The sequence below is a fragment of the Piliocolobus tephrosceles genome, chromosome 16 (assembly GCF_002776525.5).
Source record: "Piliocolobus tephrosceles isolate RC106 chromosome 16, ASM277652v3, whole genome shotgun sequence".
In the NCBI taxonomy this organism is placed as follows: Eukaryota; Metazoa; Chordata; class Mammalia; order Primates; family Cercopithecidae; genus Piliocolobus; species Piliocolobus tephrosceles.
Genome location: NC_045449.1, coordinates 21,334,986 through 21,349,108, shown reverse-complemented (window position 1 = coordinate 21,349,108; position 14,123 = coordinate 21,334,986).

Here is a 14,123-nt window from a genome sequence, read left to right as displayed (position 1 = left end):
ACTGTTCAAAGTTACTAACTTTGGGTTTTCTGCCCACGTAAGTGCCAGAAGCTAAGATGGGAACATCAGTGTCAGTCAAATAAAGCAACATGCATTAACTTAGGGACCGCTACACAAGGTCACCAATACATCCTTCTGGTGCCATTAGGATGCCACTTACCCCTCTACATAAGAGAAAAGATTTTTAAAGTAGAATATGAATTATTGCTTTTTATGGACAAGCCATTATTAAATTTTATAATTGCCTTGCTTTTTCCAAGTACGACATATAAACAGTTAAAACGATTCAAGATCATTAAATCATATGAAGTAATTTTTATATACATTATCTGCTGGGTTGAATATTACATAAATCTTCTCCAATCCATAGATAGTCTTACAAAGACAGAGGCATATTTTTTAAATTACTGAGCTTGATATCAAACAATATAAAGGCTGTTAAGAAAGCTGAGATAGATTTGCTTAATAGATGTCAAACCGGCCTGCCTTTACAGGAAGGGCATACAGCCGCTGCACTTGTACTGGACAAGTTATTTTCAAGTCCATGGAGAAGTAAAGAGAAACAATGAATAACTTCCAAAACAGTGAAAACCCTGCAGCTGAGCTCTGGAATTCTTAGTAGAAATCATGAAAAGGGAATGAAAACACTTAGAGCATTTGCAGGTTAGAAACTGGGATGCACAGGAGGTTAACGGAGCACATTGTGTTAAGTGAAATGAGCCAGGCACAAAAAGACAACTACCACGTGACCTGACTTACGTGGAATGTAAAACAATTGAACTCACAGAAGCAGAGAGTAGAATGGAGGTTACCAGGGGCTGGGAGGCAGGGGTTTGGGGACACAGTGAAAGCATTCAAAATTGTAGTTAGACAGGAGGAATAAGTTTAAGAGATACATTGCACAACATGGTGACTGCAGTTAATGTATTGTATTCTTGAAAATCAAGAAGTGTTCTCACCACAAAAAATAAGTGTGCATATGTTCCTGAGTGCAATGTAATCATTCCACAATCTGCTTATTTCTAAACAGGTTTTACACAACATATATACAATTTTATTTGCCATTTAACAAACTAATGAATTGTAAAAAGAATTAAGTACTGGAAAACCGGTCACAGTTTAGGACAACTCTCTTTGTAAAATTAATGGTTCCTTTCTTAACCAACCTGTTGGTCTACATTAGTTAATGAAATGAGACTCTATACTCTAAATTTAGAGTTTATACTCTAAATCTCAACACAAAATTGTAGTCGTCTTTTATGTATGAACTGTTCTGAAAGTAACAGCAGAATCAGAATGAAAACGATCTGAAAAGAAAGTTATCCCAAGTGAAATGTTTTATTGACCTTTGATTTATCTCTTTTACTTAGAAATAAAATGAATACTTATTATTTTAGTAGCCCCAATTGCTTCAGGCTATAAACTTGATTACACAATTTCAATTCAATTTTTATAGCCTGAGAAACATGCTTTTGAAAATATTCTTGGCTGGATGCGATGACACACGACTATAATCCCAGCACTCTGGGAGGCCGAGGCAGGCGGATCACAAGGTCAGGAGATGGAGACCATCCTGGCTAACACGGTGAAACCCCGTATCTACTAAGAAAATACAAAAAATTAGCCAGGAGTGGTAGCGGGTGCCTGTGATCCAACCCACTGGGGAGGCTGAGGCAGCAGAAAGACATGAACCTGGGAGGCAGAGCTTGCAGTGAGCCGAGATCGTGCCATTGCACTCCAGCCTGGGCGACAGAACAAGACTCTGTCTCAAAAAATAAAAATAAAAAAAGGGTAAATATTCCTGCCCGAGTGTGGTGGCTCAGCACCTGTAATCCTGGCAACTCAGGAGGCTGAGGGATGAGAATCCCTTGAACCCAGGAAGCAGAGGTTGCCATGAGCCGAGATCATGACAACAGAGGGAGACTCTGCCTAAAAAAAAAAAAAAAAAAAATTCTTGAATAAAAACAAACACCTTTAATTCTATGCTATTGTCCTTTATATATTAACTTATTGAAACAGAAAAAATTTAAACAATGAAATTTATTATTCTAGTTTTGATTAATATGTTCCCCTTTGTATCATGCAGTTTACTTCTTAATCAATCTCCATAATCAACTGCAAAATTTTTTTTTTTTTTTTGAAATGGAGTCTCACTCTTGTTGCCCAGGCTTGAGTGCAATGACATAATCTCAGCTCACTGCAAGCTCTGCCTCCTGAGTTCAAGCTACTCTCCTGTCTCAGCCTCCCCAGTAGCTAGGATTACAGGCACGCGTCACCACCCCTGGCTAATTTTGTATTTTTAATAGAGACGGGGTTTCTCCATGTTGGTCAGGCTGGTCTCGAACTCTTGACCTCAGGTGATCCACCCACCTTCGCTTCCAAAAGTGCTGAGATTACAGGTGTGAGCCACTGTGCCCAGCCGTATTAATTTATAGATGTTACATTGAAAGCAATTGTCTTTTAAGATACCGTTTTGTCAGTTTCACTTACTGATGGCAACTTTCTACTTTGAGTAACATGATTCATCTCTGCTGTCAGGGATCGGGGTTGCTGAGCCAGGAAGGTGTGTGTGTGTGTCTATGTTTGTTTTGTTTACTGACTGCATGTGTCCTACTGGCTGGGAGAACACACACCGACATCTGTCCTGGCAGTGAAGGAGGGAGCAGCCCTCTGGACACAGAGAGAAACTATCACTGCACCCAGACTGCACCCACTCTAGTAACGAGCAAGTCTGACAGCTTGCACACGAGTGAGATGATCAGTTCCTCACTCCGCTCACACTAAGGACAAGGCAGTGACTATCAGCTGGGGCAGAGAGTACACAGCTCAACAGCAGGTTTTTAAAAAGAGAGCAGAGTCTTCTTCCTTCCATGTTAAAAACAATCATAATATGGTTCAGCTGACCACCAAGGACTGGGTTATATCCCGCTATTCTCTGAAACTCAAACTCAATACTGTCTTTGAATTTTTGGAATCTCATAGCCTTTTCTATCTTTTTTCTTTTTTTTCTTTTCTTTTCTTTTCTTTTCTTTTTTTTTTTTTTGAGACGGAGTCTCGCTCTGTGGCCCAGGCTGGAGTGCAATGGCCGGATCTCAGCTCACTATAAGCTCCGCTTCCCAGGTTTACGCCATTCTCCTGCCTCAGCCTCCCGAATACCTGGGACTACAGGCATCTGCCACCTCGCCCGGCTAGTTTTTTGTATTTTTTAGTAGAGACGGGGTTTCACCTTGTTAGCCAGGATGGTCCGGATCACCTGACCTCGTGATCCGCCCATCTCGGCCTCCCAAAGTGCTGGGATTACAGGCTTGAGCCACCCCGCCCGGCCAGCCTTTTCTATCTAAATGTGTACTGTTACTCTCATGGCTAAAAGTTGCAGGGAGCAGTCTCTTTCTTTCATTTGTGTTTCCAATTCTTTTTGGTTTCCTATACTATGACACTGTTTTAAACAAAGTTTACAAATCTTTCATTCAGGCTGCACTCTCTGTTACACATTGGTTTTTAGTGTACTAAAATTCACAGCATTTCCTGTTTGAAAACTAAGAAGTCACAACATTATTAATCATCATCTGTTTGAAAGCCATGCTAGTTTTAATAGTTACTGTGCTTCTGAATGTATTTTAAATGCCCATTCATGTGTCTTCTCTAACATTCCCAGGTTTGTGCTATTATACACAGGTGTAAAAGAAATGACCAGGAGAATCAATGTACGAATGGCTGAAAAAACAATGAAAATCCCAGTGATTGTTTAGGACAAAACAGACCTGGATGAGTTTCAAGTACCAAAGCAGGAATCATAAACATGCCACAGGGGGATTTGCTCTAAATGATATTTAAATATTTAAAAATGTACAATTTATATGCAACCAAGAAGAAAATAATTAACTATTTTTTTTTGAGACCGGGGTCACTCTGTCGCCCAGGCTGGAGTGCAGTGATGCAATCATGGCTCACTACAGCCTTGAACTCCCAGGCTCAAGAGATCCTCCCACCCCAGCCTCCTGAATAGCTGGGACTGTCCGAATGCACACCTGGAAAGAAGGTGAAAACTTATTTATATTTCAATGTAATTATTTGTGAAGAAGGAAACATAATAAAGGCATTAAGAATGTAATGCCTAAATAGTAAAGTATGTTTTTATGGAAAATCACCAGTAGCCGGAAAAAATGTCTGCAGAATATTTAGGTCCTGTTTGCAAAAGTAGCGGGGAGCACTGGACACATCTCACCTCAATCCACAGGCAAGGCAGGACCCAAGCCACAGCCTTAAATGTATTCATTTGCTAAAAGAAAATGAACAGTTCTTTCTCTTCTTCCCATATACTTAAATCTAGTTTTTTCATTATATAACTTCTGGCTGGGCACGGTGACTCCTGCCTGTAATCCCAGCATTTTGGGAGGCTGACGTGGGTGGACCTCAAGGTCAGGAGTTCAAGACCAGCCTGACCAACATGGTGAAACCCCCTTTCTATTAAAAATACAAAAATTAGCCAGGCGTGGTGGCAGGTGCCTATAATCCCAGCTACTCCAGAGGCTGAGGCAGGAGAATTGCTTGAACCCGAGAGGCAGAGGTTGCAGTGAGCCAAGATCATGCCATTGCACTCCAGCCTGAGTGACAGAGCATGATTCCAACTCATAATAATAATAATAATAATAATAATAATAATTTCCATATCTGAGCCCAGATTAATATATCATTTGTGAAGTTGATGTCTGCTTTGATTTTGGCTTTCTTGAATTGTTAGAAACATGCTAAATTTCTTACATTATGCCTTATGGCCTAGTGAGGGAGTCAGTGTGGAAGCATTTTTCGTAGAAGGTCCTGGTGGTCTCACAGGTAACATTGAGGATGACATGTGTGCTCAGGCGAGAGCAGTTTCTACCTTGTCTCTCACTGGGAAATTATGAATATGACAAGGAGCTGCTTTCAGCATAGCCAATGCTTCCTGCATTTGCAATATAGGGCCTCAGATCCATGTCATGGGGGAAATACTCTTTCTTTTTCTTTCCTAAAATTGCCTCCAACATAAGGGATTTGACAGCACTGAATCATTGAGTTCTGTCTGCGATAAAAGAGAATTCTCTCTCCTTGTATTCTGGTTAACCTATTAAGTGTTCCTACAAGAAGCAAATGTTGAAATGGTAAAATGGTGAGTGGTTTCCACCGCCCCTCCGCACCAGGCGGACAGGGTCTTGCTCTGTTGCCCAAGCTGGAGTGTGGTGGCATGATCATAGCTCACTGCAGCCTCAGCCTCCTGAGTAGGTGGGACTACAGGCATGTGCCTCCACACCCAGCTAATTTTTCAAAAACATTTTGTAGAGATGAGGTCTCACTATGTTGCTTAGGCTGGTCTCGAACTCCTGGCCTCAAGCAATCCTCTCACCCTGGCCTCTCAAAGTGCTGGGATTATAGGCATGAGCCACTGTGCCAGGCCAGTAAGCAATTTTGGTAATAGGAGAAGGGGAATCAAAGGAAATTCAAGAGAAATGATAAAAATAAGCCATATAGCATTAGTGCTATCACAAAGGTTAAAGAAACTAACTTCAAACAATAGATGATTTAGACAGGGGGAAACTGTTACAAATACCTCAAATTCCACCCCACCCCACTGTCTATCCCTTTTTCCTCTATGATTACTTATGTTTTAAGTATCTATAATTGGTATAATCCACAAACAGACTTATTTGAAACTTCAAACTTTTCTTTTTTTCTTTTTCTTTTTTTTTTTTGAGACAGAGTGTCACTCTATCGCCCAGGCTGGAGTGCGGTGGCACGATCTCGGCTCACTGCAAGCTCTGCCTCCCAGGTTCATGCCATTCTCCTGCCTCAACTTCTCGAGTAGCTTGGACTACAAGTGCCTGCCACTACACTTGGCTAATTTTTTTTTTTTTGTACTTTCAGTAGAGACAGGGTTTCACCGTGTTTGCCAGGGTGGTCTCGATCTCCTGACGTCGTGATCCACCCGCCTCGGCCTCCCAAAGTGCTGGGATTACAGGCGTGAGCCACGGCGCCCAGCCAAAGTTTTTCTTATTTCAACAGGAACTTTGTAATGCAAGTAGAAAAATGTATGCTATATACAGAGTCAACATATAACAGTTATTCTTCAAAACCAAGTGACATTGCATAATTTCAATACTCTGGAGCTTTTATTTTTATTTTTAACTAATTAATTAATTTTTTTTTTTTTTTGAGACGAGATTTGCTCTTATTGCCCAGGCTGGAGGGCAATGGCGCAGTCTCAGCTCACTGCAACCTCTGCCTTCCAGGTTCAAGCGATTCTCCTGCCTCAGCCTCCCAAGTAGCCAGGATTACAGGTGCCCACCACCACGCCCAGGTAATTTTTGTATTTTTACTAGAGACAGGGCCTTTTTAGCCAGGCCTGTCTTGAGTTCCTTACCTCAAGTGATTTGCCTGCCTCGGCCTCCCAAAGTGCTGGGAGTATAGGCATGAGCCACTGCACCTGGCCTCTGTGCATACATAAATATGTATTCCTATTTAAGCCAGATCTTGATTTTTCCTTCAGGGTAATTTGCTGTAGCATTTGTTCTTTTGTACCTAGTGGGAATGGGTTCCCGCTGGCATGTCTCCAGTAGTCACTATGATAAATCAGATATTTCCCTGCCAGGTAAAGGAAAACCAATGAGAAAAGCTTGGTATTTTAAATGGTCAAATATCAATGATAATTTAACAATCTCATTACTAAATATTGTTAAACAAAACAAAACACCTTGACTATAGGTTACGTCCTAGCAAGATCTATGGAGGAACAGTGCTGAACATGTATCTCTTCTCTTTAGAATTTATTATAAATTTTTGTTCTAAGTCTTACATTCTTGGAGTAACAATTTTAATTAGCCAAAACAGAATTTTATAAAAATTATCATTGGCATATCCCCAGTTGTCACTATGATGAACTAGACACACATGGCTACCAAGTAAAGTAAAACCAATGAAGTACTAAACAGTGAATACAGGTTCTAAAACACATTTTGTTTTAATTTATTTAATATAATCTGAATCTGTTAAGCATTTAGTTGGGTGCACCATTATTTACTTTTCCTGGAATAATGATCAATTATGGCTATTCCAGGACCAAATTTTAAATCCAATTCTAATTACTTCAAAAGTCAAGACCAAGTAGGTTGTAAGAAACAATACCTTTTCCAAGTTCCCCCATTTTCAGCTGTGTGTGGTGGTGCATGCCTGTAGTCCCAGTTACTCAGGAGGCTGAGGCAAGAGGATTTCTTGAGCCCAGGAGTTGCAGGTGGCAGTGAGCTGTGACTGCACCACTGTACTCCAGACTGGATGACAGAGTGAGAACTCAACTCTTAAAAAACAGGAACAATCAGCCAGGCGAGGTGGCTCATGCCTGTAATACCAGCACTTTGGGAGGCCAAGGTGGGCGGATCAGGAGGGCAGAAGATTGAGACCATCCTGGCTAACATGGTGAAACCCCATCTCTACTAAAAATACAAAAATAAATTAGCCGGGCATGGTGGCGGGCACCTGTAGTCCCAGCTACTGGGGAGGCTGAGGCAGGAGAATGGCATGAACACGGGAGGCAGAGCTTGCAGTGAGCCGAGATTTCACCACTGCACTCCAGCCTGGGTGACAGAGGGAGACTCCATCTCAAAAACAAAACACAACAAAACAAAAAAAGCGCCAACAATCAAGTCGCCAGATTTTCATTCAATAAAGGAAAAAGTTGAAATTAAGCACATGAAAACTGAGTGATGCTCTAAGTTATTATTAATGTGTTATTTATATTATTAAACGGCAAGACCTTAGGCAATACTGCATTACCATTCAGTTTTTATAAGCATTTAACTTCTGTTTTTTAAAAAAAATGTTGGCCTGGTGCTGTGACTCACGCCTGTAATCCCAGCACTTTGGGAGGCCGAGGTGGGCGGATCACAAGTGGAGGAGTTCGAGACCGTTCTGGCTAACACGATGGAACCCCCTCTCTACTAAAAATGGACCCCTCCTTTGGGCAAGGGCATTCCAAGGCTAACCTGAGGGACTGGTTCAGGCCATGAAGGGGGCCGGGGCTGCCTCATTACACCCTCCTCCCTTTGAGAATTACCAGCGGAACAAACTAAGTCTACTGAGAAACATTTTCAATTTCTTCTCTCTGAAGCCTGCTACCTGGAGGCTTCATCTGCATGATAAACTTTGGTTTCCACAACTCCTTATCATCATAATCCAGACATTCGTTTCTACCGATTCCAAGTCTTCCAGTTAATAACTTAACTCTTTCAACCAATTGGCAATCAGAAAATTGTTCCATCTACCCATAATCTGGAAATTTCCCCTTCCCCACTTCTTGCTGCCTTTCCAGACTGAACCAATGTGCATCTCACATGTATCTGACCAAGTCTCGTGTCTCCCTAAAATGTATAAACTAGGCTGTGCCCCAACAACCTTGGGCACATGCTCTCGGGATCTCCTGAGGGTTGTGTCACGGACCACTGGTCACTCATATTTGGCTCAGAATAAATGTCCTCAGATATTTTACAGAATTTGACTCCTTTTTTCCATCCATAATAGCAGGGAAATCAAAATGCTCATGTGAACACTTACAAACGTAGTAATGTATTTAGTGAGGTCATCTGAGGACCAGTGTTCACTGTTCATGAACCTGACCACAGAAAAGCAAGTGGTCATGGGTGCAGACGTGAGATTACATTCTCCATACAATTAAGCACACCACTGCTCTTTCCGATGTAGCCACTGCATAAAACTTAAATGCAGTTACCATGCAAGGAATAGCAATCTGCCTTCACCATAAAAACACCTGACTGAAAAGATTTAGGATTTCAGTTTATCAGAACTTTATTGCTAAAGTCCTAAGAGATTCCTATTGTGATTATTAGGCATTTGTGATGTTATAAATTTAAAAACAAAAAAAAAAATACTGATTCAAGAGCAAGAGGAAGGTATGATACAATGCACTCTTAAAGTTATTGTGTAGGATAATGCATGGGAAAGTGCTTGGCCAATGACTGTCACCACCCGTGCATCAACACTTACTGCACATCTTGTATTTGCCAGGCCTGTGTGTCGGACATGTGGACATAAGTATCACTCATGCCCCCAGGAAATATGATGGATATTACAAATAATAATGACAACAATAATATCATCACATAGGTAAATATTTGGAGAAACACTAGTATCTGTGGTTCCAACACATAAAGGACTAGCATAGGAGCCAGAGACCTGGCAGGTGAGCTGGCTGGACCAACAACCTCCCCTCTGGACAGAGTAAGGCGATTTTTCTGCAGCTCTTAAGATGTTCATATTTTTTGTTGTAATACTTCAATTACATGTGTATTCCTGATTTATTGACAAATAATTGCTCATCTAGGTTACCTTTCTCATGCCCTTTATCTGTGTAGAACTTAGTAAGTTTTAATTCCTAACAATCACAAAGCCACCACTCACTCCAAGATATACAGGTTGAAGCATCTGAAACTATCACTTGTGCAAGTCAACAAGTCAGCAATTTAACATGACCCAAACTAATTGCTTTGCACCAAAAAATATGAATGACTTAGTAGCCATTCCAATTCTATTTAGGTGTCAGAACACTCATTTCATATAGAAAGGTTAGCATTGTTAAGTTTTTTATCCTGTCTAAAAATTTTAATAAAGTGACCAGCCTTATATTTGGCAAGATAGGAAGAAATATATAATGAACATCCTAAAAGTTAAGAAATTGTTTTATTGAATCAGGTTGCTACCAAAATCAGACAAAATGAAATGGCATGGCTTTATTTGGGTAAGCCCCTGTGATTTCCCCTAAGGAAAACTCATAGATTATTGCCAACATAGTACTATCCAGCTGTGTTGTGGAACCAGTGGCCAACAAGGTAGAAGGAACTACCAGATTAGAGGGGGAGTGAACCTGGATATTTGTTTTATTATAAATGTGAGGATAATACACCGAATTAATTTCTGGTGTTAAATATCAACCTGTCTGTAACATCATATATCAATGTTTTAATTCCTATGATCGTTGTTTTGAAAAAACATCCTAGAGTAAAAATGTAAGTGTATTAGTTATTCCTCATGGATTTTTGAATCTTAAGGAAATTACACTTTTTAATGTAGGAAAAACTAAATGTTATTTCTGTTTTTAATATTGACAATGCATACAGTGTCGTGAAAATACATAAATAAAATCATGATGCATATTGTATGTATTAAGGCAGATATAATAATAGAGTGTTTTGCATTTTATTGTTTGAAATGCACCTTGCTGAATGTGTAGGCATTTATTTTTGTTTTGTTTCGTTTTTCTTTTTGAGATGGAGTATTGCTCTGTTGCCCAAGGCTGGAGTGCAGTGGTGTGATCTCGGGTCACTGCAACCTCCACCCCCCAGGTTCAAGCAATTCTCCTGCCTCAGCCTTCCAAGTAGCTGGGACCACAGGCGCATGCCACCATGCCTGGCTAATTTTTTGTGTTTTTAGTAGAGATAGGGTTTTGCTGTGTCAGCCAGGCTTGTCTCGATCTCCTGACCTCGTGATACGCCCACCTTGGCCTCCCAAAGTGCTAGGATTACAGGCATGAGATGTGTAGGCATTTCTAACAATTCTTCTTTAAAAATGTATTATTAGTACAGGTCATCCCCAACTTTGCCCACACTTTATGCAAGGTATTACTAATTGTACGGTCACCAGACTGGTTCAAAGCTGCCTACTTTATAGTTACATCTCAGTTTTTTCTTGCTTCTCTGTTTTCCAAAATTTGTAAACATACTATCTATAGGCATGGTAATTTTTTCCCAGCAGTTTTAAACATTAAGAGTTTTCAACTCCATCTTTTATAGTTCCTAATGCTCTAGAAATTCCTATTACTGTTGTGTTCCAGTGCATTTTTTTGAGGTGAAACAGAGCTTTGACTTTGGGTTGTTGGGAAAGCTGGGGGGAAAATTACTGGGTCAAGCTTCACGTTTAATAATTGGGGAAAAGGGACGGGAAACAACCTCATCTTCATCATCTAGAATTATGTACTTTGGCAGCTTCTAGTCTCCGAGTGTCTTTCTTCCATGTGCTCGGAACTTTGGCAAACCCAAAGAGCAGCGAGGATGCGGCGTGATGCGTCTCCACGTCTGTAGGGCTGGTCTCCCCACCCTGTTTCCATCTTCAGAATTCTCTTAGTTACATGTGCTTCACTATCTCTCTATACAAAGTTAAATAAAAAATAAATACATAAACAAATTTTCAGCATAATCTTGGAATTAAATTAAACCAAAAAAAGCATTTTTTGGAGAGATACTTAGTTTGCCTACACACGGCAGTGATGTCCTAGCTCCAAGCATTTAGGTCTTAAATTCTAATAAAGTTTTATAATGCCTTTTCCATAGAAGTCATGCATGTTTTTGTTATATTGATTCCAAGGCACTATACCCTTTATTGCCTTTGTAGTGGTTTTTATAGCATTTTCTTATGGTAACATGCTCTTCACAGGAATCCAGTTATTCTAAGATTCAGCAGCCTTACTAAATTCCCGTTAATTTCAATAATTTCTGTATATTCTCTTGGGCTTTCTTTGTAGACAACCATATTGTTTTCTGTTTATGAATAGTGCAATTTATATTTCTTTGTTTTCAATCTTTTGTGTTTTTGAATTGCCTCACATACATTTTTATCTCTTTGTTATTAATTTCTAATCTAATTGTACTGTAATCATAGAAACTGTCCTTATGATAACAACTAGTATAAAACTTCCTCCCTTTTGCTTTTTGGAATATTGGGTAACGAGTTGTGTTGTGTTTTGCTTTGTTTTGTTTTGTTTTTTGAGACAGAGTCTCACTCTGTCACCCACGCTGCAGTGCAGTGGCATGATCTTGGCTCACTGCAACCTCTGCCCTCTGAGTCCAAGCGATTCTCCTGCCTCAGCCTCCCGAGTAGCTGGAATTACAGGTGCCTGCCACTGAGTCCGGGTAATTTTTGTATTTTTAGTAGAGACAGGGTTTTACCATCTTGGCCAGGCTGGTCTTGAACTCCTGAGCTCGTGATCCACCCACCTCAGCCTCCCAAGTGCAGGGATTATAGACGTGAGCCACCGTACCCAGCCTGAAGCAGGAATTATTAACCAGCTCCGTGCCTGGAACAGAATAGAAGCTGAAGAATATTTGGGTTTTTTTGTTTGTTTGTTTTTTGAGATAGGGTATCGCTCTGTCAGCAAGGCTGGAGTGCATTAGTGCAATCACGGCTCCCCACAGCCTCAAGTTCTTGGGCTCAAGTGATCCTCCCACTTCAGCCTCTCAAATAGCTGGGACCACAGGCATGCACCACTATGCTTGGCTGATTTTTTTTTTTTTTTTGTAGAGATGGGGTTTCACCATGTTTCCCAGGCCGGTCTCAAACTCCTGGCCTCAAGTGATCCACCTGCCCCAGCCTCCCAAAGTGCTGAGATGACAGGCATTGGCCACCACTCCCAGCCAAGAATCTTTATTCAGAAACTGAGTAAATACAGGATTCAGGGTTGACGTTGACATATTCTGCATGTTTTGAAAGAAGCATCTGAGGCTCAGAGAGATCACTTGTCTTTGGTCACACAGCAGAGAGAACTGGACAAAGAACCAAAGATGTCTAGACTTCCAGACAGGGATCGTTTCATCGCCGTAACTCCTCTGGCCAGAATTTTTCCTGTACATTTAATTAAATGCAGTATACTTTGGCGAGAAATGAATGCTAAGCGCTAACTGAGGACATTTATTTGCCCAATGAGTTCATGACTACTGCTTCAGGATTTCAGGATGCTAAGAGATAGCATGGTTAATGCACTTTTGGTTTTCATATTAAACTATGAGTCATTTCTGTTTATTTTCGAATTCTTTCCTCATCTGTTGTATGTGGTGGTCACCAGGAATGGGAGCCCCATCACCCACTCAGGAAGTGATGGACTGACTCCCTGTGAATGGATGAAGAAACACTGTTTTCATAAGCGTAGTCATGTAGATCAAAGATTGGGTCCTCTATACACATTCCAATTAACTGTGGCCATCCCATTCCGTGTCCCTTCTACTCTCCAGTATAGTTTCTAATCCTTTCACAGCCCATAAACAAAAGGGAAGCCCAGCTCAGCCAAAACAAAAGCAGAAAATGTTCAAAGGAAGATGAGAACATCCTAGAGATTAGTGAAAGAACTCCAGATATCCCAGTACCCCAAGGTGACTCCAATTCACAATGGCTGACTGACCCTGGCTTCTCACCCCGGGGGTACTCTCATCTGCACCCAGTACCACTTCCCACAAGGACCCCAGAGCTCGGTCTCTAGCACGAGACTCTGTGCTTTGATACACACTGCTGGCCATCTTCTCAATACCTCCACCTGAATGTCTTATAGTCATCTTCAATTCAGCATGTATTATTAGTCCAACTGTGTAATTAAGATCTACGCATTTCACTATATATAAATCTTACTTTAAGAAAAAGTAAAAATTTTAAAAAGAAGTAAGTTTAAAGCGACATTCATCTTTCCCTCTATCAAAACTCCTCCTTCTAAGGTCTTGAGCTTACTTCAGAGTGTCCTTCAGCTCCCTAAGCCTCTGCACCCAATCAATCAGCAAGACCTATTGATTCTACCCATTCCATTTGTCTCGAAACTTTCCTTTTCTCTACATTTTCTCATCAATTCCCATCATCACATTTTACTCAAATGATACTGACCACCTACTATGGGCCAGGCACTGTGCGAGGCCATAAGTCTACATTACAAACAACACATAAATAGTGTCAAACTGGAGTTTGCATTTTAGAATCCCAGGTGGAAACTACACCACAGGGGCACTGGGAATACAGAAGTGATTCCCTCTACACAGGGGTAGGGGGCTTGGTGGGCTGCACAGATGGTAGAGGTCAGGGATGGGTCTGGAAAGTTCCTGGAGAGGCTGATCTCTGTTGAAAGATGAATAGGCATTTGCCAAGTGGACAAAAGAACTGCATTCCAGCCAATGAGAAGAGCTCAGACAGGAGCAGCTGGAGGGAGCATATAAGTCATTCTGGTTAGAGGCTGGGGGGTGAAGGTTGTTTGTTTGTTTGAGGATTTGTTCTAAAGGAGCTAGAAGTGGAGAAGCAGGTGGGAACTATCATGGAAGGTTTCGTCAATCACATGC